Source organism: Athene noctua, chromosome 5, assembly GCF_965140245.1.
Source record: "Athene noctua chromosome 5, bAthNoc1.hap1.1, whole genome shotgun sequence".
NCBI classification, from domain to species: Eukaryota; Metazoa; Chordata; class Aves; order Strigiformes; family Strigidae; genus Athene; species Athene noctua.
The window spans coordinates 40,184,365-40,206,073 of NC_134041.1; the positions used below are offsets into that span (position 1 = coordinate 40,184,365).

General features: G+C 40.8%; 1 protein-coding gene across 11 annotated transcripts in view; it reads right to left on the bottom strand.

The window, feature by feature from the left end:
* The window catches only part of ZMIZ1 (zinc finger MIZ-type containing 1), a 363,155-nt gene that overhangs the window by 236,203 nt on the left and 105,243 nt on the right, over positions 1 to 21,709 (bottom strand). For 10 of the 11 annotated variants that reach the window (XM_074907137.1, XM_074907146.1, XM_074907140.1 and 7 more), the window contains one exon: positions 4,147 to 4,233. The exons of the other annotated variant lie outside the window; for it this stretch is intronic. The gene's annotated coding sequence lies outside the window, so the exon portion shown is untranslated. The remainder of the gene's footprint in view (positions 1 to 4,146; positions 4,234 to 21,709) is intronic. 11 annotated transcript variants of the gene reach the window in all.

Genomic DNA, 21,709 nt, shown 5'->3' on the forward strand with positions numbered 1-21,709 from the left:
GTCCAAAAGCTTCAGGTATACTTCTTCGCTCCACATCATTCCCCCTCAGATGACTGCTCTAGCTACAGACCAGTAGGTACCATCATTCTAAACTAGACCAATCCAGAAGACTTTGTCCAATTATCATAGTATGTGTTTCATGTCACAAGATCCAAGATAACCACTGAGGTAAGCAGGGGGAAAACAGGACTCTCCATTCCCCAGTCCCCACCCCAATACTGACATGACAAGGGGCAGAACACACAGAAAGCAGTGGGGACATTACCAGTTCAGCTGATTACCTTCAGACTCAAAGCATGTCTCAACTCAGCTTTACAGATTTGAAATTGCAGAAATGCAAACAGATGAAGTGACTCAAACATCAGTAGCCTAGACAGCAATTGCTGTACCCCACCTGCCTACCCCTAGAGCATGGGAGCACTTCCAAAATTATCACTACAGCCTCCTCAAACGGTTCTTCCCATCTTCTTTTAGATGGGAAGATGCCCGTATTTTCCTTACATCTATTTCTGTCAACAGAGCTAGTTTTGGGAGGGACAATTTCCCTTCCTCAAATCTCCACCCTTTTTTCCTGCTGTGTCTTTGCCTTATTCTTCCTACTCTAAGCCCTTCCCAGATACTCTATTCATTATTTTGCTCCTCTTCCTTCTTTCCCTTCTTCTGTTGTCCAACATTTGTGTTGTTGTGTTCACACAGGTGTGCAGGGGGTACCCACAGGAATCAGACAATATGGCACCTGTGGCAATCAGACACTACATATTTTATTAAAATATAAGTCTTATTGAAACATCTCCACACCAGGAGAATGTCGTGAAATAATTAGTCATACTTAAAGAACTTCAAAACTTCAACAAAGTTTGACAGGGAAGAAGGAGCAAGAAAGCCCTGTCAATGTGCAGAACCCAAGCTCTTGCTCAATTCCAGACCTACCAAGGCTCCTCTTTGGTATGCAAATTCAGGGCCTGAATTTGGGAAAAATCTAGTGGTTTATACTTTAAAGGAAATCTCTCTAAGACAAACTATGCTACCTTTTTGCAAGTTCCAATGTAATTAATAATCTGACTTGGCAACAAGCACATCTTGATATGGTTATAAACCATCTACTGACCATGCCCTGAGTGGAATACACAGGCATGTTTGCTGGGGTGGGTTTTTTGCCATGGCAAAGTGGGAACAAGCAGTTCCTACTTCTGGCTGCTTGTTACCAGTTCCCGCTGGACTGCCCCTCCATGCAGTGTTAGGACAGCTTTATGGGACTGTGCAGCTAACGGAGTTGATTACGCTAAAAATAGTCCATTCATCCTCCCAGTCCCTCCCCATTTTTGCCAGGTTATTTTAAAACGGATCAGTTCTCTGCCCTTGTTCAACAGGCAGCTCAGCTCATCTGGAAGGGGAGGGAAGGAGGAGGAGAAGACTCAACTCTGCCAGCCCAGGGGTGCAAGAGGGCCTGCAGGGTCTCCTTCGCCCACCTTGCCACTAAGACATAACATATCTGTGACACCACAGATTTAACACAGAGGTCCTCACAATCCTAGTTCAAGCAGGCATTTGCAAAGTCTCAAAAGGAGCATATGCTATTCCTACAGTTAGAAAGAAGAGGTTTGCATAATCTTAACCCTCATATCCCCAGAGCCAGAACTAATTCCATGCTTTTCTGATTTGATGTGGGGATTCTAGGCCACCACAGCAGGATTTAGGAAATGGCTCTTCACTGCAACTTTGTTTGAGAGCTCATCTTTTGTTTGCATTACTCTAGCTTGCAAGATGACAGCTATCAAGTCAGATTACTGAATGCCACTCACAGTGACACATGCCAAAAGTAAACCATTAAGACCGACTAAATAGAGGAGTTAGGCTTAATATGTAGGTTGCCAGGTATTACATTAAGTAAGAAATAATTCTAGACAAATTCAGCAATTAAGAAAGTGCCAAATATCTTTTAACTTTCTTGTTTAAAAAACAGATAATTCTTTAAATTCATTGGACTAATCAGATAAACACTTTCCTGAATTCCTAAAAATCCCGTATCTGAAGTGTAATGAATTTAGGCTGCCAAAAGCAAGGATTAAAAAAAAAAAAAAAAAAAAAAGGTGGGGGGAAGGGAAGCACAGGAGAATATAATAATTTTTTTTAAATCCTCCTAAGCCCCCTGTTCTTTCTATGTGTTTGTGAAGCCTCCGGAAATACCATGGCAAACATTCCAGCTCTACAGCAGGGAGGCCACGCACGTGACCCAAAGGCACAGCAAGGAACTTCTTTCCCAAGTTTCTTCATGGAACAGGCGAGTGATTTTTATTTTAACTACGGCCCAAGTCTAGGGAAATCTCCAGGAAATTTTCAGGAACACAGTTTTAAAGGAGGGTGTTTTTTGGTGTGGTGTTTGGGGTATTTTAATTATTTGCTGCATTTCTATACCTGCACACATTTTTACAATAAACGGCCAAAGTCTTAGACCTATATTCAGGGGATATAAAATACAGTATACTCTCTAAGGCACCACTAAAAACTATCTTCCATGTCCTCTAAATTTCCCTATTAGAGTTACAATCAGTACTACTGTATTTCTCAATATAGCAAGATTACAGCAAAATTACCAATATACCCAAAATTACAGCAGTTCAAACCTCTCCTCCTTCTAGTGTTCCAGTATGATTTCAGTTAGGACTATTAATGAAAGGGTTTATGCCCATGAGCTTTGCTAAACATTATGAAAAAGTACTCAAAATGTGAACTTGAATAACAACCTTCCATTTTTACAAGCAATCATGTGTAAGTACTTGGAAGTAATTGCTTAAAATGTAGGAGTATGGATAAATCATAAAGTAGTAGTTGAGTATCAGTTGCAATTTGTGTTTTGTCTTAAAACAGAATAGAAGAGAGAATCACCACATAAAAAGGAAAAGAGTCCTGCAGCACAAAACACAGCAAATGGCAGGCACACACCGCTAACTTGCTTTTGTAGCCATGTCAGAAATGCTTCTAAATTATCAGAGGTAAAAGAGGGATGGCATTTCTGCTGGAAGCAAGTTTTACACTTTAGTCTTTCCTCTCCCCTCTCTTCCAGCCTATCAATATTAGTCTTACACATTTTTCTCCCATCCAGCTCTTGAAAAGGTTTAGTTTTTCAAGGCTGAGAGCAGACAGAAATGTTCATCAAGAAATGCCTTCAGGTCAGCTGTCTGTAGCTCATCAAAGTGCAGCACTGAAAATCTGGATATGGGGGAGGAGGACTGTATGAGCACAGTAGGGCAGATTAAAAAATATAAAATCAAAAATTAAAAAATTTATGTTCTGATGATCATTAACTTTTTTCCTTTTGGAAATGGGTTCAGTTATCATCCACGCATCCTTAGCGGTGATGGGCACAAGGGTACTGACTCCTCCCTCACTAATTTCAGTTGCATTCAAAACAACTACAATACATGAAAATGTCTTTAATGCTATTTCCCAATATAAGGAAATGCCACAGGGATATAAGGAGTGAAAGTGGAGATGACCCAGTGTAAGGCAAAGCAGCTGGTCCACAAGAAAATTAAGATGTTGACCAAATTCTTGAGAAGCTACACTGGAAATAAGGCAAAAATGAGATTACCTATTGCTTTATAAAATACTTCAAATATCTTAAAAAGCCCAAAACAACACAAAAGCAACAACAGAACAATCTTGCAAAGATTATTTTTCTTAAGGGTGGGAGGCAACAGAAACCCTGTAGTGCCCACTCTTTTTTTAATTCTGTACAACAGCGGGACATGAGCTATTGAACACATTATTGAAACTACTGTTCATTTCTACTCAGGGATTTCTACTTTGTTTATTATAAATGCACATTTATTGGCAGCAAATAGAACATATTATTGCTCTGTTTTATAGCTTGAATGGCTCATGCAAAGAGTAATTTGTTTGTATTCTGTATCAGGATCAATATTGTGCCAGGGATAGCCTGAGGAATGTTTGTGCTGAAGGTTTTGCTTGCAGTGTTTTGTTGTTGCAATCAATTGACCAAACAGGACTGCTTCTTAAAACAACAAATAAACTTTGATAGTGACCAGATCAGCCATTAAAACGTAAAACACAATGCAGCATCTGGAAAAAGAGTGAAGGCCCACAATTTTTTTTACCACCTGGTGGTCCATAAAGTTTTCCTACCTGTATACTTCCCAACGGCCTTTCTTCCTTCCTCTCTGTCGAAGGGGACTGTTTCCTCAATGACCTCACATAACAAGACTCATTTACCTGCAATCAAAATACAGACAGATCATGCTTCCATTCTCCTGCATAACACGTCAGCATTAAGAGCCTCACTGAAAAAACCTGAAATGAATGAAGAGCATTTAGGAGTCCCAGGACAAAGCCTAGAGGACCAGATCTGAGCCTGGGTTGCGGATCTAGCCCAGCCCTGCCTCCCCCTCAAGCTTTTCAGACTCACTCCAGCAGTTTTTAAGTCTTACACGTTTTCTTGCCTGTAACAATGAGACAAGGAAAAGATAATAAGAATTCTGCTGAGGTTTCTATCAGAATTTTCTGAACCAAATGGTAATTTTTATTTCAGTTAAAGGTCATGCTGAAGTCTCTTTTATTCTCTTTATAAAGGGTACTCACTGACTGTTGCGAGATAAGTGCCATTAAAAAAAATAAACCAACCCCCAAACACTGCTTAAATGAATACACCAAAATACCTCAAAACCACCCTCCTGTCTATAGCAAAACAAAGCAAGTTTATGGATTACATTGGCACAGCACCGCAACTTCTAGGAAATGCTTTCTAATTATGAAGACTGCAAAGGGAGATGGGGGAACTTTTATGGGCAGTATGTATTTTGTTACACGCTGTTTCAGCAGGCAGACAAGGTGTCCTTACAGCCTTATACTACTAGGCTCCAAAACTCAGCAAATATTGAAGGAACACGATGGCTGCACTTTGCTTCTCTTTTGAGTATGTCCAAATAACTTTCATGCAAAAGAATTTGCCATCAAACATGAAAAAATAAGTATTATGAAAAAAAAAGGTAAGGTGCACAATTCATGGCCAGTCCAGGTTCCTCCCCAAGAACCAGTTGTGGGAGCTGACACTTCCATAACTCATATGATGCAAAGGTCACAGGTGACTTAAAAAACGCAGAAGAAAAACCTTAAGTTCTTTATTACTAATAACTTGTTATTTGCATTCAATATTTGTTCTGCTGTCATATTTATTCTGTGCATTGATAATTCACAAAAAATTTGAAAACCATATGTTAGAAACAGTCATCCCACCCCAACACGTACAGCGCCACCAATGGACGGTCTGCTTCGGACAGGAACTCTGCTGGTTTCCTTGTCTCACAAAAAATGGCAATTTTGGAGAAGTTACATATTGATAGGCACCCTGGGTGAATGATTGGCTTTTAAGGCCTCATTGAACTGTGAATGTTTTCCCCCAGAACATATTTATTCTCATCCAGAAGTTTTCCCCGGTGCTTTTGTTCTGCTTATACAAGCCTGGAAAAACATGTTAATTGATTCAAATTTAGTATGTGTTAACATGACTTTATCAGCTAATGCAGACTGGGTTTTTAATGAAGCTGGAATTAGTTATTTATCCATCTTCTAAGTTTGTTCCTCCAAAGGATAAACTTCTGTTCTGTGTGCGCCAGGAGCTGGGTACCATTCCAGGTGTGGTGGGTGGGACTTTGGTAAATTGGGCAGTAGCATTTACTTGGCAGCTTAAACTTTACCTCTCACTTCTCTCTTCTGGACATTTGCTTCCAAACCTGCATTTGTGCAGCTGCATGGTTAACTGGATTGGGGGAACTAATTTTCTTCAGCATGTTGTCTTGTAAACAGCTGTGCCAACACAACACAGGGAGCAGGCACAGGGCAGGAGTGATCAGCCGTGATGGCAGAGAGTAGGAACAGAGGCTGCTTAAACCAGCTTAAACTGCACTGCTGCAACACACAAAGCCAACTTCTCTCCCTCCTTTGTGCTTTAGTTCTGCCCATCTGTAAAACTGGCACCACAATTCCTACTTTGTTTTATAAAGCACTCTTAAAAGGGCTATCCCCATTAACAATTCTGTGAACTCACATTACAGACCACCCACCCCTTTCGCAAATCAAGCCCAAGCTTATTATAAGGACACTGGCACTGTCCCCACCAGCATCTGCTCCCTGGTTTCACCACACAACCTGCTCAGGGGCCACTATCTCCCCCCCACCCCACCCCAGCCTGTTCCCAGTGCCCTCATGCCAGCCTCAGCTCTGCCAGCACACTTTGCTCTGAACTAAAAACACAATGTTTTCTAAAAACACAATGAGCTTTTTCTTAAAGCCTGATCCATTCTCTCATCCTATTTCTAGGAAGATCTCCAAAACAGTCACACTGAAATGAGAATAGATGGGTGGGGAAGAGGACACAACTGGAAACACCTTAAACCTGACATCTTTCCAAGTGTGAAACCGTGGCCTCGCTGTGGCACAACTCAATGCTACACCATCTCCACCCTTTCACATTCATACCCGGTTCACAATCCCATGAGGCAGATGCATGAGCAGACACTGGAAAGCCTCAAGTCCTTCCTGCAAGTACCCACCGATGCCTGGTAAGGCAGGGGCCGGGTACGAGTCAGGGTGTAGTGAGGTGGGAACCAGCCACACTCAGGCCCAGGAGTGTTTCCTCCTCTTACAGATCCAGCAGAGGGAGCACAAAAATGCAGGTTTTTTGGCCAAATGCTTTTTCGGCTATGAACAGCTCGATGCTTGAAATCCCAGGCACTTTGTATTAGATTATTTCTATAGTAATGTACATGTGGTGCATTACCAGCGCATAATAGACAAAACCCTTGCTCTGAATAGATTACACATAAAAATCAATCAGTGAAGGAGATGACCAATGCAAGCAGAGTAGGCCGTAGAAGTTGATAGGAGAAGGAAACGAAACACAGCAGGGGCTGCCAACTCTGGCGATTTTATTGTGTCCTGTAATACTAGGAATTTTTCCTAAAGCCAGGTGTCCGAAGTCTCATCATCACATACAAATTTCAGCTGTCAGATTTTTTGTTTATTTTAAAAGATATTATCTTTAGGCTTCCAAAGTTCAAAAGCAAAGCTGTAGAGGTGATTAAGGTAAACCCCAAAGACTCAAAACCAGGAAAACTAGTACAAGAATCACCAAAATTTGTGGTCTGTACATTGTGGGAAAAACAGTCTCAGCTCAGGGAATTTTATGTAATTTTACTTTATTTATTGCCAATTAACACACTTTTAATTACTGTTTCAGGAGTTGAGGGGAAAAAAGGAGACTAAGCAGTTCAGCAAACACAGAGGGAAACTCTTTTCCTCCATCTTCCCAAGGCTCGACTTGAGTCAAACACCTTTTCTTCCCCCCTTTCCTAGATGAACTTCCCTTGTTTCTGCCATGCCTTACACTCAGTTCAGCCCAGCACCTTCAGTGAGGCAACAGGCAGCACAGGAAACTGTGGGTTGTGTGCAATGGTTTCTGCCTGCTTCTCCTCACTTCTCATTTGTCCCTCTTCTGCTCCTTACTGCTTCATTCGGATTGCCCTGTCCCAGCCTGGACCCCCTCCTCCACTGGTCCCAGTTCCCCAGGTATGTCCTTGCTCTTGCCTGGGTGGCTGCAGTCCCGCAGGGGTGCCCCTCACTCCAGTCTGGTGCAGTCATGGTCCCTCAGGGGCATTCCTGAAGGGCAGCCCAGGCGATGCCCCCCACCCCTGCAGCCCCTGCAATCAAACCCAGCAGTTTAGGCCCAATATACCACAAGGTTTCAACATTTTTCTTTTAACATGGCACCCTGGTTCTTAGTGATTTTGCAAAGATGAATATACTTCAGGAAAACACCCAGAGCAAACTGTGCATCACAAGTCTTAAAGCATGTAAGAAACACTGAAGGAGAAACTGGAAGAAATCCAGCAGGGAAACAACACAGAGTTCATCTTTAGGCTTCCTAAGTCACAGCCATATCATGGCAGTGGAGTTGGGTTAAGCACAACCAACCTTCCCTGCTTTCTCACCACGTCCTGGTCCCACCTGGTGGCTGTCAGTTCCCAGAGCCCTGTGTTTCTTCCTCAGCCTTATGCTCTGAGGAAAGCAAGAGGGATCCCAGGATATCTCACAGTGTCTACAGCCCAGCAGTCAGCCTGTGCTAGACTTAACTAACTGTAAAAAAAATTCTGAGGCTAACAAGAGCAAACCCTTCAGTTTCCATAAACAAAATACCACTTAGCCTCAACATACCCAAACAAAAATGAAAAGATAGCAAATACAAAACACACACTGAGAAATTATTAGAAAATATAAATACTGCAAAGATAGACAGTTAAGTCTGTTGTACAGTCTTTTTATGGAGATATACAAGGCAGGTGCAGTTCAGGGTATTTTTCTACTTTTGCAGTTATTTCCAAGTTCCAGCATTATTCTCCCTGAACTGCAGAATATGTTCAAACTCAAATTTCCGGTAAAACCACAACATGTCGGCAATCCCAACTTCTCATTTATCCAGGGCTGTAACTGGGTCATAAGTGCAGAACACAAAGTGCTGTGCTTCCTAAATAAGCTTACTGGTCAAGTATACTTCTGCTATGTGGGAAAATTACAAACCTCTACAGAGTGTTTAAATATTATATGCAGTCCTTGTTAGGTATCATAATCCTCTATCAACTCAGGAGTTTATAAAAACTTGGGCTTTTCTGAAATCTTAAAGTAACTCACAATCAACACTGAGCATATGGCTGAAGAGCATCGGATGCTGTCCCCTTCCGAAAAGGGGGATAGTCTGCTAGTTTTACATGAAAGAAAAGCATACAATGTTGCTAAACCAAGCAATAAAAAATAGGTGGGGGTTTTGGATAGGGAAAAAGGAGAAGAGAGACTATGCTCAAAGCAGGCTGGTGTGCTCCTTTCCTGGGCAGAGATGGGGTAAGAAGGAGATTAAATTTGGGAAGAAAAGATCTAGGGGAAGGAAAGCAAAAAGATGGGGGGCAGAGGGGCTGCAGCTTCAAACTTTCCACTTTGCCTACACTTAGACTTGGTCCTCAATAATCCTTATTAAAACTAGAACCAAAAAGCACAAATCGCACCAAAATGCAGCAGCCACATGGCTGCAGAATACAGACATTCATCTGGCAGAACAGAAAGGATGATCAGTCCTTCTGAACACAAGCAGCAGAAAGGCACAGAAAGCAGCCATGCTGCACTGAAACCCACCATGTTCCTCGCCTGGCACCACTGAACACATCCTCCTCCCTGCGCCAGCGAGCCCTGGTGTCAGCCCCCCTGCCTGCATCCCACCGGAGCTCCCCACGCCCTGAAGTTCCATGCAAACCCTTGGCCAGCATTCCTACGCTACAGCCTTTCTTCCTGATACAGTTTGCTCCCAAAACAAGAGCAGGTCCCTGCAGGGTAGATCGCAGGGGGCCACGATGGTGAAGCTGGCTGTGCTGAAGGCTGTAACCGCTCAAGACACACCAGCAAACCTGTGGCTGCTGTATCATATTTTTACTGCAACCAGTCCTCCTGGGAAGTTTTCCAGGCTCACCCTGTTAGGCAGAATGCTACCAGGGTAGAGCAAAATAAGAAAGGATCTCAGTAATGAATTTTTTAAGTATTTACTTGGTTTTCTCCCTCCTATTTTTCACTGGGGTAAAAGCAAAAGTTTTATTTATTCACTCATCATTTCCTTGGTTAGTTTTCCCAATTTTTAACAAAGATTTACCTTTAATTTTTTTCTCCGCATAAACAGAAATTAACTCAGTCTCAAAACTGTATTTCACATTATCTAAAAAAAATCAAAGCGTAACTGGAGTACATTTTTTTTCAAATATAGGAAGCCATGAAGTTGTAATTTCCTCACTTTGAAATGGAAGAGAACATTAGGTTCGTGTCATACCCTCCATATAGAAGACCTAATAGCAGCAGTGAGAAATGTCATCATCTTCAGTTTATGACAATAAAATCCTTTGCTCCTCCCAACTTGTTCCATAAAAATCTCATTACCGGAAGAACCACTTTTTCAACGCAGCTCTCTTTTCCATGCTGCATGTGAACTTAAGATGGGTCCAGCACACCTAAAGCCACCAGGCCAACATTGCTGTTTTCCATGTCTCTGCTCTCTTGTCACAACCCTGGCAACTCACAAGTTCCTGGGGCAGCACTGCACTCCACCTACCTCCCAGCCCCACACCCCAGATTAAGGGGCTGCACACAAGTCAGTAGGCTGGATCAGGCGACACACCACCAGGAGGGAGGAAGGGGTGTAAGCAGGAACAGGGAAATAGGACTGGGAGGACAGGCACTTCGGTGCATTTTGTGAAGACACATGCCACAGCTTTGCTGTGAAACAACAACCTGATGCAGGTGGCTTTGGCCTGAGCTGAAACAAGAAAGATTTGGTGTGTCTACTCTGTGCAAGGGAGCCAGCCCAGAGGAGCTCCGCACCCGCCCCAACCTGCTGCTCCTCATCCAGCCTCAAGCCAGCAACAGCAAAAATGAGACTGGTGCAGATGAATCCAAAACAATTAAAGTTTGCAATTCATTATAATTTCATAAGTGACCATGGTAGTAACAGCTCCTACTTAGTCCGCAGCAGACAGTAGCATGTTAGACTGCATGTGTTTGTAGCAGAGGACTGAGCTGCCAGCTCACAGGCATAGGATAAGGAGCACTATTAACCTTGGCTCAAACTGAACCATTGTTCTGAAGATTGGACATCTCTTGTAAAATCCCATTATTAGAGACCATTTGCCATCTATTTCTGTAGCAACTTTTTTATTTTGTTTTGTTCTATTTTAGAAAAATTTTCCCCTTCCCTTTCCCTTATATCCTATTGTACTTACACAGCCTTAAACAATAACCCACTGAAGCACAGCCATGGAAGTGGTTTGAAGGAACAAAGGCTGCTTCTGGCACAGCCAGTGCATCTGACTTTCCCTATGTACAGCTGCCTGCCTACCCTCCACAGATTTGCCGAGCACCAGAAGCTACTGGTTTCCCTTCTGCTTCTCCTGTGTGTTGGATACAAAATAAACTGTAGGCAGGAGGAGTCTACTAAAATTATACTTGAAGCACAGGCTAAGGGTACAGGTGAGTCACAAGCAAGTTCTGCAGCTAATCTTGCTAAAGGAATAGGTAGGAGAAGGCTGACCTGAAAAGAAAGCTGTAAGCATGAACAAGACAAATTATTTAAAAAAATAAAAATAAATCTAACTCCAGGGAGGCAGTACAGTGGAAGCAGAGTGTCTCAGGCTCTGCTAAAGAAGATTATTGCCACATCTAGCAGTTAGCACCCACCCAAGTAGCTGCCATCAACTCAAACAAGACTAGCAGAACAGCAAGACAGGATTAGACATGCTTGTTTTTAACCATTCATTTCTCTATCTGGTGGAATACTATCAGTACAGCTTTGGCATCAAAATTACTACCCTTCAAAATGTGCAGAGCTCATTTTTAATTTTACATGTAGTAGTTATGTCATATGGGGTTATTTGTTTTTTAATTTAAAGTGGTAAAACATATTTAATCTGTTTTGAGAAAAGAACAAATTGATTTAGCGAGCAGTTCAAGGCTCTCCCTGGAGACACTCAACCACACTCAGCAATCTGGATATAAGTTGAGACTTCACTAAAGTCATTTTAATTGTAGGTCATAAGAAATGTCAAGATACAAACCACCAAGGAATACTAAAACCTAAGCCATCATCTCTGAGACTAACAAATGTCTTACATTTGGCAGTATAATTTTTTTTTTAAATCTTTATGGCATTACTACTTAAGCACAGTAGCAAAACAAACTGCTTAGAGCTGCATGTAATACATGCGCATTATCTTTGCTGGTGAGGGGAAAAAAAAAAACAAATAAAACCTACATTAAGGGAAAAACACTGGGGTGAAAGAAAACCACTTGTGATGGTGGTGGTGTATCTTTCTGACTTTGTTTCAGTACACTAAACATCTTTTGTTTATAAACAAGATTTGTTTCATCTTGTCAGAAAACCCTGCCTAATAACCTTTTAAACTCTATCAATATACAAATTTCCATTCCTGCCATTATCTTTCACTCACCAGAGTAGAGATGAGGAGGGTATTTCTTCCCTTTTAGTTAAATCAGAATGGAATAGATGAGGAGGATATTTCTTCCCTTTTAGTTAAATCAGAATGGAATTCACCAGTAAACAGGTATTTGAACAGAAAACAGTTCAAGTGATGTGCTAAAGACGCACATTAATGGAAACAAGTTCATGCTTGTGGAATGAAAAAGGAAAAAAAAAAAGGTAATTTTAATACCCTATATTGCTTCCAGTCAACTCATTAATTTTAAATTACGCACACTAATTTCATTGGTTTTAACCACTGTCCCTAGCAGGTGTGCTAGCGATGAACACATATCTTCAAATGTGAAGCTAGCATTTTGCTCAAGTTCAAATCTATCCACTGCCAAGGCCTTTTTCTTCACATCAGCTCACTGAGTACTACCATACTCTAACCACCTTCTTCTGTAACATTAAGCATCACGTACGTGCACATGTAAACCTATGTCCGCACACGGTGTAGCATGGGGGCTACCGCCTGCTTTGCCCGTGAGAGTGGTGCTATTGGCCAGGGAAGCGGATGGCAGGAAAGCTGCAACACTGCAAGCCAAGAAAGATACAGGCAAAGACAATTTTAGAGATCCATGCCTTTAATGCAAATTAATGTCATAGAAATAAAAGCACCAGAAGGAATAATAGCTCAGATGCCTTAAAGGAAGAGTCATATCTTGGGATTTAATAGCTAGAAGCAGTCTTTCCCCCCCACTCTTCCCTTTAAGTCATTTGTTCACAGTAGATGAGCATTCCTTGCTGTCTATCACACAAGCCCTTACACAAGTACTCCCGAACTGGTAGCCCTGGATCCTGGTTTTCTGGTCCCCTGGAGGACTGTAGGGCAGGGTCCAGGGCCTCCCCTCATGCCAAGCTCTGCCAGGCTGCCCACGCTGAAACTCGAGGTCATCTGCAGCTCACAGAGGCAGCCAAGAGAGGCAATGTTGCACAACCTGTGTTCTGTACTGACATCTGAGCTGGTAAGACAGTCACTTCAAAACAAGATGAAGTTTGCCTCGGGATCTTCTAAGTTTTACTACAGGCTGTTCTTAAACTGATAGCATCTGTAAAACTCAGATTAATTTTCAGTGACACCGGAAGAGGGAGGGAGAGACCCTAAAACAAGACCCCAGTCCTGCCTCACCAACTCCACTCCTTACGTCCACATGAACATCCACTCGCTTCTCTTCTCCCCTGTCCTTGCAAGTCCTTTCTCTCCAACACACCGAAAGCTTTTAACCCATATTAAAGCCACCAGCCTCCAGCCCCGGCTCTGAACAGTCACTGCTGTGGCAAAGCCACTATTCTGTATGAGGTGAGCCCTGGAAAATCTTGCTCAGATGCTTTGAGATGTGGCTGCCACTGGCTGTCTAACAGAGGGGAGGCTCCCCGCAGCTGAGGGGACTGGGGGGCTTGCATCCGCACCTCCGCTTTACGCATGCAGGTCATGCTTCAGCCAAGGAGAGGGCATTGTCGTGAAGCGAGCGGACAGAGAGTTTCAACAACTGAGGCAGAGGCAAGACGCTGCCTTCTGGCAGCTCCTCTCCGGGGGTGGGATGGACATCTGAGGAGGGGTGAATTAGAGGGAGAACAGCTGTTTGCTCAGTGAATGAGTCACAGGACTCAGCTTTTAATTCTTTCTCCCAAGAGAATATGCCCCCATGCCAGCCCACCCACCATCCTGTAAAACAAACAAACATATAATGGAGGTCAGGGAGGGGGAGCTCAGTAAGAGGAAAGTGAAAAAAGGGGAAAAAATACCCAAGCATTTAATATTTACATAAGAATTAAATGTTTCATTAATTACATACAGAATCAATTTGCTGCTATTTTCCTTAAATTTCTCAGTCAAACCCACAGATTTGAAGCACTTTGAACTGTGCTTCGCCAGTAATTGTGGATGAATATTTTAGATCAGTCTTGAATCACTGTACTGCACACACCAAATGAACTAATAAGCTGCTCATGTGTGGACTACTAATGTATTTTCTTTCTTTCCTAGACAGATGGAGTGCAGTCTAAAATCAGTTGAATTGGCTACTGGGAATCTTCAGAAAGGCTTAGAAAAATCTTTAGTTCTACTGTTTTATTAAAAATAGCACTCAACAGCCTGCATGCATTAAAAAGAAGCCAAGAAGATGCAGAAAAACCCAAACAAATTTACAAAGATACGAAGGAAGAGTTGGCTGTTTCACATGATTATAGCAACCTTCCAGAGAATGACAATGAATAGTGCGATGTGAAAATGTTATTACAGGACTATCAAAAAGATAGACATGCTTGCCATCTATATGATATTTATCACAATATGTCCATTTATGGGTAGTAATTTTAAATCACATATAGTGGCATATCAGTTCTGTAATCTGACAGATGTGTTCTAGTTTACAGAAGCATCTGTTGAGTCATCAGGACATCAGAGTAGTTAATTGCACTTTGGGGATGCTTTCAGAGATTAAAAGTTCCCTTATTTCAAGCAAATTTTAAGTGTCCTCGTAGATTAAACTCCTTTTTCATATACAAAATTAACATATGCACCCACACTCCAGAGAAATTAATGTACGAAATGTAAAGAATAACTTCCCTGAGGTTTTCTTCTGTTTTCTTCTGCCTCCTGTATACCATGCCTCAGACTGTGCTCAGCAATTTGGAGCAGAAACAAAGATGCAACTTGAATCACATGTAATTCTGAAATATAAACCAAGATATGGCCTACACTGGCCTGACAAAGAATACAGAAGAAGCTGCCTTTGATCAAGAACTTTTAAAAAATATGTAACAGCTGAAAACTGCTAGATGATGTCTACAATCTCTTTTTGGTAAGATGCTTATATTTCAGAGGCTTTTATTAATGTTTATTCTAAAAGAAACAATGTACAGGCTGTATCTTTCACCATCATGTGTATGAGACAAGCTAGGAGAACCACCCACAAGATTAAACATGGACTGAATGACATTAAGCCATCCCCTCATCTGAAGTTGTAGCAATTGCTTCTTATATGCAATTTAGGGACTGGAAGCAATCTCCATTCATACACATAATTATCCAAATATTTGAATTAAAAAGATCAAAAAACCTTGTGGAAGACTCCTGTGAGTTTTCAACATGTATGAGCAGATTACATCTTTCCCATGCTTCCAACCTGAATTTCCTTGCAATGTTCTGGCCTCCATAGCAGTAGGAGGATTAAGAAAATGTATTTCTTAAGAAGAAGGATCCATCATATAAACTTAGATTTAAAACAATATAGCAGTGGAATTTTTTTTGGGGGGGGGAGGTTGGTGTTTTACAAAAAAAAAACCCAACCCAATAAAAATCAACCAATCAAAAAAGTATAATTGACTGTTTCTCAGATGTGACTGAACCTGTCTGGTCTGTAGCTCATGAACCACAGGGTTCCCATGATTAATTCAATGAACTATTTGATTTCACTCAAGAAGCGACCATAAAGCTAAAGTACGAGTGCATAACCAAGAGCACCATACAAGACTACGGATACTAACACCACATCTGGGGTTTGCTTCCTATAAATCCTAAAGCAACAGCACACCTCAATCTGACAAGACTGTTATTCTTTAGTGTGGAGGGAATCAAGCTTGAATTGAGAGCATAAAAGTTGAGACAAGCACTGCAAGCACGACCATGCTTTAAAAAGGTCCCATACTTTTGAAGTTATAGCATATTTCCCTGCTGCTAAACCGAACTGAGACTGCTGTCTCAGTTGCATTAAATTATTAGCTAATTAGCCCTGAGTAAGGACAACAGTGTGTTGATGCTGGCAAGCTGTGAAAAGAACACTTCAGCAAAGAAGATCAATAGCATTTTTGTCTGGCTTACAATAAGAAAACTGCTGGCCCAGGTTATGAGTTTAAGCCATTTTTCATTTGGCAGACAAGACAGCACTAGTGACAGATCAATACAGTAACTTTATGATAGGCTGCTGCTCCTGCAGATGGCAGGGCCATAAACAGGCATCATTTTTAAAGCCTGGAGCAACCCATTACTTAGAAACCACCTGACCTTTTACAATATTTAGACATTCCTACACAAAAAGGAAAATCAGAAAACAAAACAGAGACGATTAGCTGACCTGTAAGACACTGTAAGAAGGGAATATTAGCTGTTCGAAAGTCAGTATTTAAAAGCAGCAAGCTTCTGTGCTATTTGGGGGATCACACTAAAACCAGAAGGTTGGCACCAGGTTAACGACTTAGCCCTTCAATGAGAAAATGGTATTGAGGATGAGTTCTTATTCAGTGCAATTTTCCTATTCCTAAATTACATGGGATAGCATGAGAGCCTATTTATTATTTAAAAAAAAAAAACACAAACAAACAAACAAAAAAAACCAAACACACCAAAAAACCCACAAACTGCTTCTGTGTGTCCTTAGAACATAATGAGTCACTTTAACACCTGCAATTAGTAAGCATTTGAGAGAATACAGTTACAAATGGGTGGCTATTTTTCCCATATTGCAATATACACATTGTAGCATTTGCACCTATGGTTCGTTATTCTGCACCAGTATTAGGATCGCCTACCGTGTTCCACTATTTTAACAAAGGCAAAGAAAAACAAGAGGAAGGTTTTATAATTCCAGTGCTTTTATGGTAAGACCTCTAGATGAAGAGAATGTAAAGGATAGCACCTTAATAAATTATTCAGGCCAGATGTTCAGCTGAGGACACAGGTGGAGCATCTGGCCCTATATTTACAGTCTTCTCTTTACTATAAACATGAAATAACCACAGAACATGGGGAATTAATAATGAAACCAGTTTGCCTCTACCCTCCCATCTGAGGCTGGTTTGTGTCAATTACTAGAGAAATATCTGCTTAAGCAGGAAACTAATTTTACAAAAGCACACTGGGTTCACGGGCTTTCATCAATACTTTTAGGTTCCTGCAAGTAACTAATTAACATTAATGTCAACATAAAGGATAGAAGAAGGAGGAAAATATTAATGAGCACGATAAAAAACTGAGCTGGCTGCTTCTTCCCCATACAGTACTGCCATGCAACTGGCTTCCAGTCCATGGCTAAAAAAGAGTTGTTATTAATTTGGCCACTAATTTTACCTTGCATGATGTAAGCAAACAGCACTACATCTTACCCTTAACTAATGCCAATTATGTACGGCATTAGTTTAAAATACAGCAGAACAGAACACAAACCAGAAGTCTTTTGACTGGGCTCCACTCGTGCTAAGAATAACTTGGTGCACACATACATGATGCTAAATCTGCCAATGATCTGCTTTGCTCCAAAACTACCCCTGCCCCGTGCCTTCTACAAGATACATCAAGCTGCGTTAAAGCAGGAAAACTAGGTATTGAATCTATTTTTAAAACAAATTGAATTTCTTTAAACGCAAACATGAAGGATAGTTTCAACAGTTTCACATTTATAATCTCACCTCTTTTTAGCATGCACAAGGGCTCCTTATTCCCAACCATGTTTAGACGTGCTGGCTGCCACACCTGCCAGCCACCAACACTTGGTTTCAACCCAGAGACACTGCCAGCCCACCGCAATATCACTGCTGCAAACACACAAAATGGCAGTCCACAATTCTGATTTGTAGGATCTAAAATATCTACAGAAATGATGCCCCCATGACCAGGCTAAACAGGATGCTAAATAAACTCAATGACTTGGTTTTTGACATTTGTTTTCCTGTTTTGACGTGTTTTTTTTTTTCCTTGGGGTTTTTTGGTTGTGGGGTTTTTTTTACATAATCTCACTAGGGTTTTGGTTGTACACACACACCCCCATATTTGTAAAAAAAAAATTTTAAATTGCAGCACTCAAATAATTACTGATGCTTCTTTCACAGTGCCTCAACAACACTGTTTCAATTTTAAAATAATCCAAAGCATTTCACTCACATCCAATGTGTATGGCTGCAGGTAGCAACCCAGACTGGCTGTTCCAAAACAGTGTCTCAGCCTCACCATGCCTGAGACACACATCTCATTTCAGCTGACTGCCACCTCTGTGAAGAAGGGAGGGGGACTGGGCCTTCCAGAGCTTGGCTGCATGGAGTCTAGCTAAAAGCAGTGCTGAGAGGAGTGATCATATAACCTGGCATGGGACTACCCGAGGAGTATGTTCAAAGGGAAGCAAGAGCATCTGCTCAGAGTGAAGCAGAAGAGAACCCCTCACTCTCAAGAAGTAGGAAGCCACGCTCCTCCTGTGTCCAGAGTGATTATTACTTGCGTTTCGGTGCAATGACTCCCTAAGTATGTATTCTCTTCAGCACTTCAGCCACTTTTATCCCAGTCTTCCACTGAGCATACTCCAGTATTTGTGTTTCTTAAGCTTTTTTCTTCCTTACCCTACATCCTATTGGATCTAAGGTCCAATACACTATTTCCTTCTCAGCAAGGTCCTCACCACAACATGACCCTTGTCTGAAGATAGCACCATGTTAACAGCTTTATAGACTTTAATATAACCACCAATCAAGTGAGGCTTCACTGAGGACCTCCACGTTTTCTTGTTCAAGTGACGAGTGACAAATTCATGAATACAAAGGACCATGCAGAGACTTTGCCACTGTTTAAGAAGTTAATTAAGCTGAAGAGAAAAAAAAACAAAGACAGGCTTCCAAACCACACCAGACTTCCTGTCATTATGGTTCCAGACTCCACATTAGCTACAAAAACTATACACAACACCTTATTATCTGTTTTTTTTTTCCCCTAGAAAAACCTTGCTGGAAAAGCTATGTCTTCACACTTGCTTCACATCCATCCAAAAAAGAATTGTATTTTGGATATTGCATTTGTGTGAGAGACACCTATTTCAATGTAGGCTTTGTCACTGCAATAAAACTGGTTATGGATAGTAAAGCATTTGTGAAAAGCACCATCTATTCATTATGTATAGCGCTGCGATCATATTTAACTCCATGATGGTGACCAGAAGGCAAAATCATAATTCACATATTAATAACACGAATAAGAAGACTAAAATAAGTGTGTTCACATTACACATTGTTCGTACTACCATCCACCAGAGCTAATCCTTTCGAGTGTAATAAAGTGAAGGTATTATAATTAGAGAGTTCATAATGCCATTTAATCAAGTGTGGAGCTGGAGCACAGTGGGTTGTATACCAAAGATAAAACCACATGAAGCAGTACAATGCCAAGTGTAAGAAAGGGCACATGTATTCTTCAGGGAAAATAACAAGTTACTACAAAGCCATGTTTGTTTTCAAGTACTCAAAAAAGAGAGTTTGCATACTCAGTAATTTTACATCATGAAAATAAGTTATTTCATAAACTGCAAATGTAATATGACCGCAAAAATGTCTTTTGATTCTTACAGACAGAAAACCCTATTTGAGTTCTCAATTTGTGAATTAATTCTTCATAGTTTTACTGGAAGAATTAATTAAACTTCAACAATATTATAATTATTTTTCTACTACTGCTTATTATTTACAACATGCTTCACAACACCTAACCAGTTTCTATGATACCTCTAGAAGTCTTCATGTAGTGAGGCTGAGACAGGAGTATCCTGAGTTAACAGCACTAGAACAGCAAGGGGCAAGTGAAATCAGGAGTAAAACCAAGAACTTTTCCATAATCAAGCTGTCTTCTCCGTGGGTCATAGTATCCTTGGCACATCTAGCATTAGATGCCTCTCACAATCAAGATCAGATCAATGTTAAAATAGCTCCTTCCTCTGTCTCAAAACTAGACAGAACTACCCTGATCCTCTCCCATGAAACAGAAAAATGTATGCTTAAAAAAAAGTTATTCATAAATCACCCTTGCAAATGAGAGGGATCAGACACTCACATGTTTTACATTAGCCTCCTCACCAACCTGAAAGATCTCGCACATTTACCTGCTCAGGACTCATGTCACTGGTTGGCAGGAATGAACACACCACACAAGGATGGACCCTAGTGACAACAATTGCAGCTACTACTCACTTCTGATACACCAAAGATGTCCAGCGTTATTCTCTACAGAAACAGAGTAAAGGCTCCTCCTGTCCTAAGTAGCCCTTGTTTTAACTGTACCATAACATTTTTAGGGAAACATGAAAAATAGTTTCCATTTTCTGTATGGAGAAACTTGCTTGACAAACACAGTAAGTCAGAAGCACAACCACTGAATGTTTCCAAAAAAACATGTAGGACTTAGAGCACAAAATGTTATGGTACAACTGTTATTTATTTCACAGACAGAGCTAAAAAATCCTATAGACCATAGCTTGATCTTGATTTGGGGTCTTCAGAGCCCAAATATGATTTTTCATTGTAATACATAACCACCAATAAATATACCTAATGTATTGTAGCCAAGTTACCAGTTAAGTGTAACTTAACACACAAGCAACATCAGGAAAATTAAAGCAGAAAAAAGAAGTAGCAGCACAGAGCTTCAGAAACTACTCTTAGGCAAGCAAGCGTCTTCAGACTGAAACGTTATTTAAAGATTTGTTACGTCTGTAACAGCATTCTCAAATGACTACAGATCAAGAAATAAAAAGGTCTGAATTAAACAGGGTCTTATGTGACATCCATTAAGGTTGCAAAAAAGATTCCCATTGGCTTTAGACAGCTTTGGGTCATACCCTAGTCACACTGCTACGCAAGTTTCCTGTGCCTTTCAGCTTATTTGTTTGACAGTTACACAGCTAGTCATTCCCAAAAGAGCAAGATACGACCTTCCCTCTGCCTGGATATTCTTTATGGACAACAGCTTGACACTCCTAATGGCTACAAAAAGGACTTTGCAAACTATAAGTCAATTTTACAATAACCTGTAGAGTCCAACTCAGCCTTTGCCATCTGCAGGAAAATAGTGAGCCATTTATCTTACCTTATTTTCAAAGTTTTACAGACTGGTTTCTTCCTTCTCTGCCCATCGTGCTCAAGTCCTTTGTCATAATTGCATGTCCAAAGGAAGAAAAGATCACATGCTTTTATCACTTATTCCTGAAGACCTCATTAATTTAGCTTGTATTGATCTTGTTGGCTCGTTTACACATTTAAAATACTTGGGTACTTAAGTTCTGTAGGTATGAGCATCCCAAAACTTACTCCATTATCATGGAAGGGAAATGAGATGTTTGGTTTTTTCCTTCCTTTAAAGCATTAATTAATGTAAGATTTAGGAAAGCTTTCCTCACATCTGCACTCTAAAAATATTCCTTAAAATGTGGGAGAAGGCTCAATATGCATAAAACAAATACAAATAAAGTACACCAAACAAATGGCAGGACAAATAGTTTAATCCTCACTCAGGAGGTAAACACTGTAATTCATAGCTTTGAAATGGATGAAATTCAAGTCTATTCTTTATTAGTGGAGATAAATGTTTGTCACCTTCATCTCCAATACGCTATTCTTCTGTAACTATGAGGTATATTCTCAGGTATGTCTGTGGGAGATTCAGGCAGACAATGCTAATCCTAGCACAAAATTTAAGCAACGTGAATCAAGTTAAATTTTAGACTGCAGAACATTTAGCCACAAGTAGTAGCTCCCATCAAACAGGACACAGACAAGATAAATATCATGCTGTTCTAATATCCTTAGGGCTTTATCCTGCCAGCACTAACTGATAGTGTTGCTTATGAGAGATACTGGCAGAACAGAGCAACAGTAAGG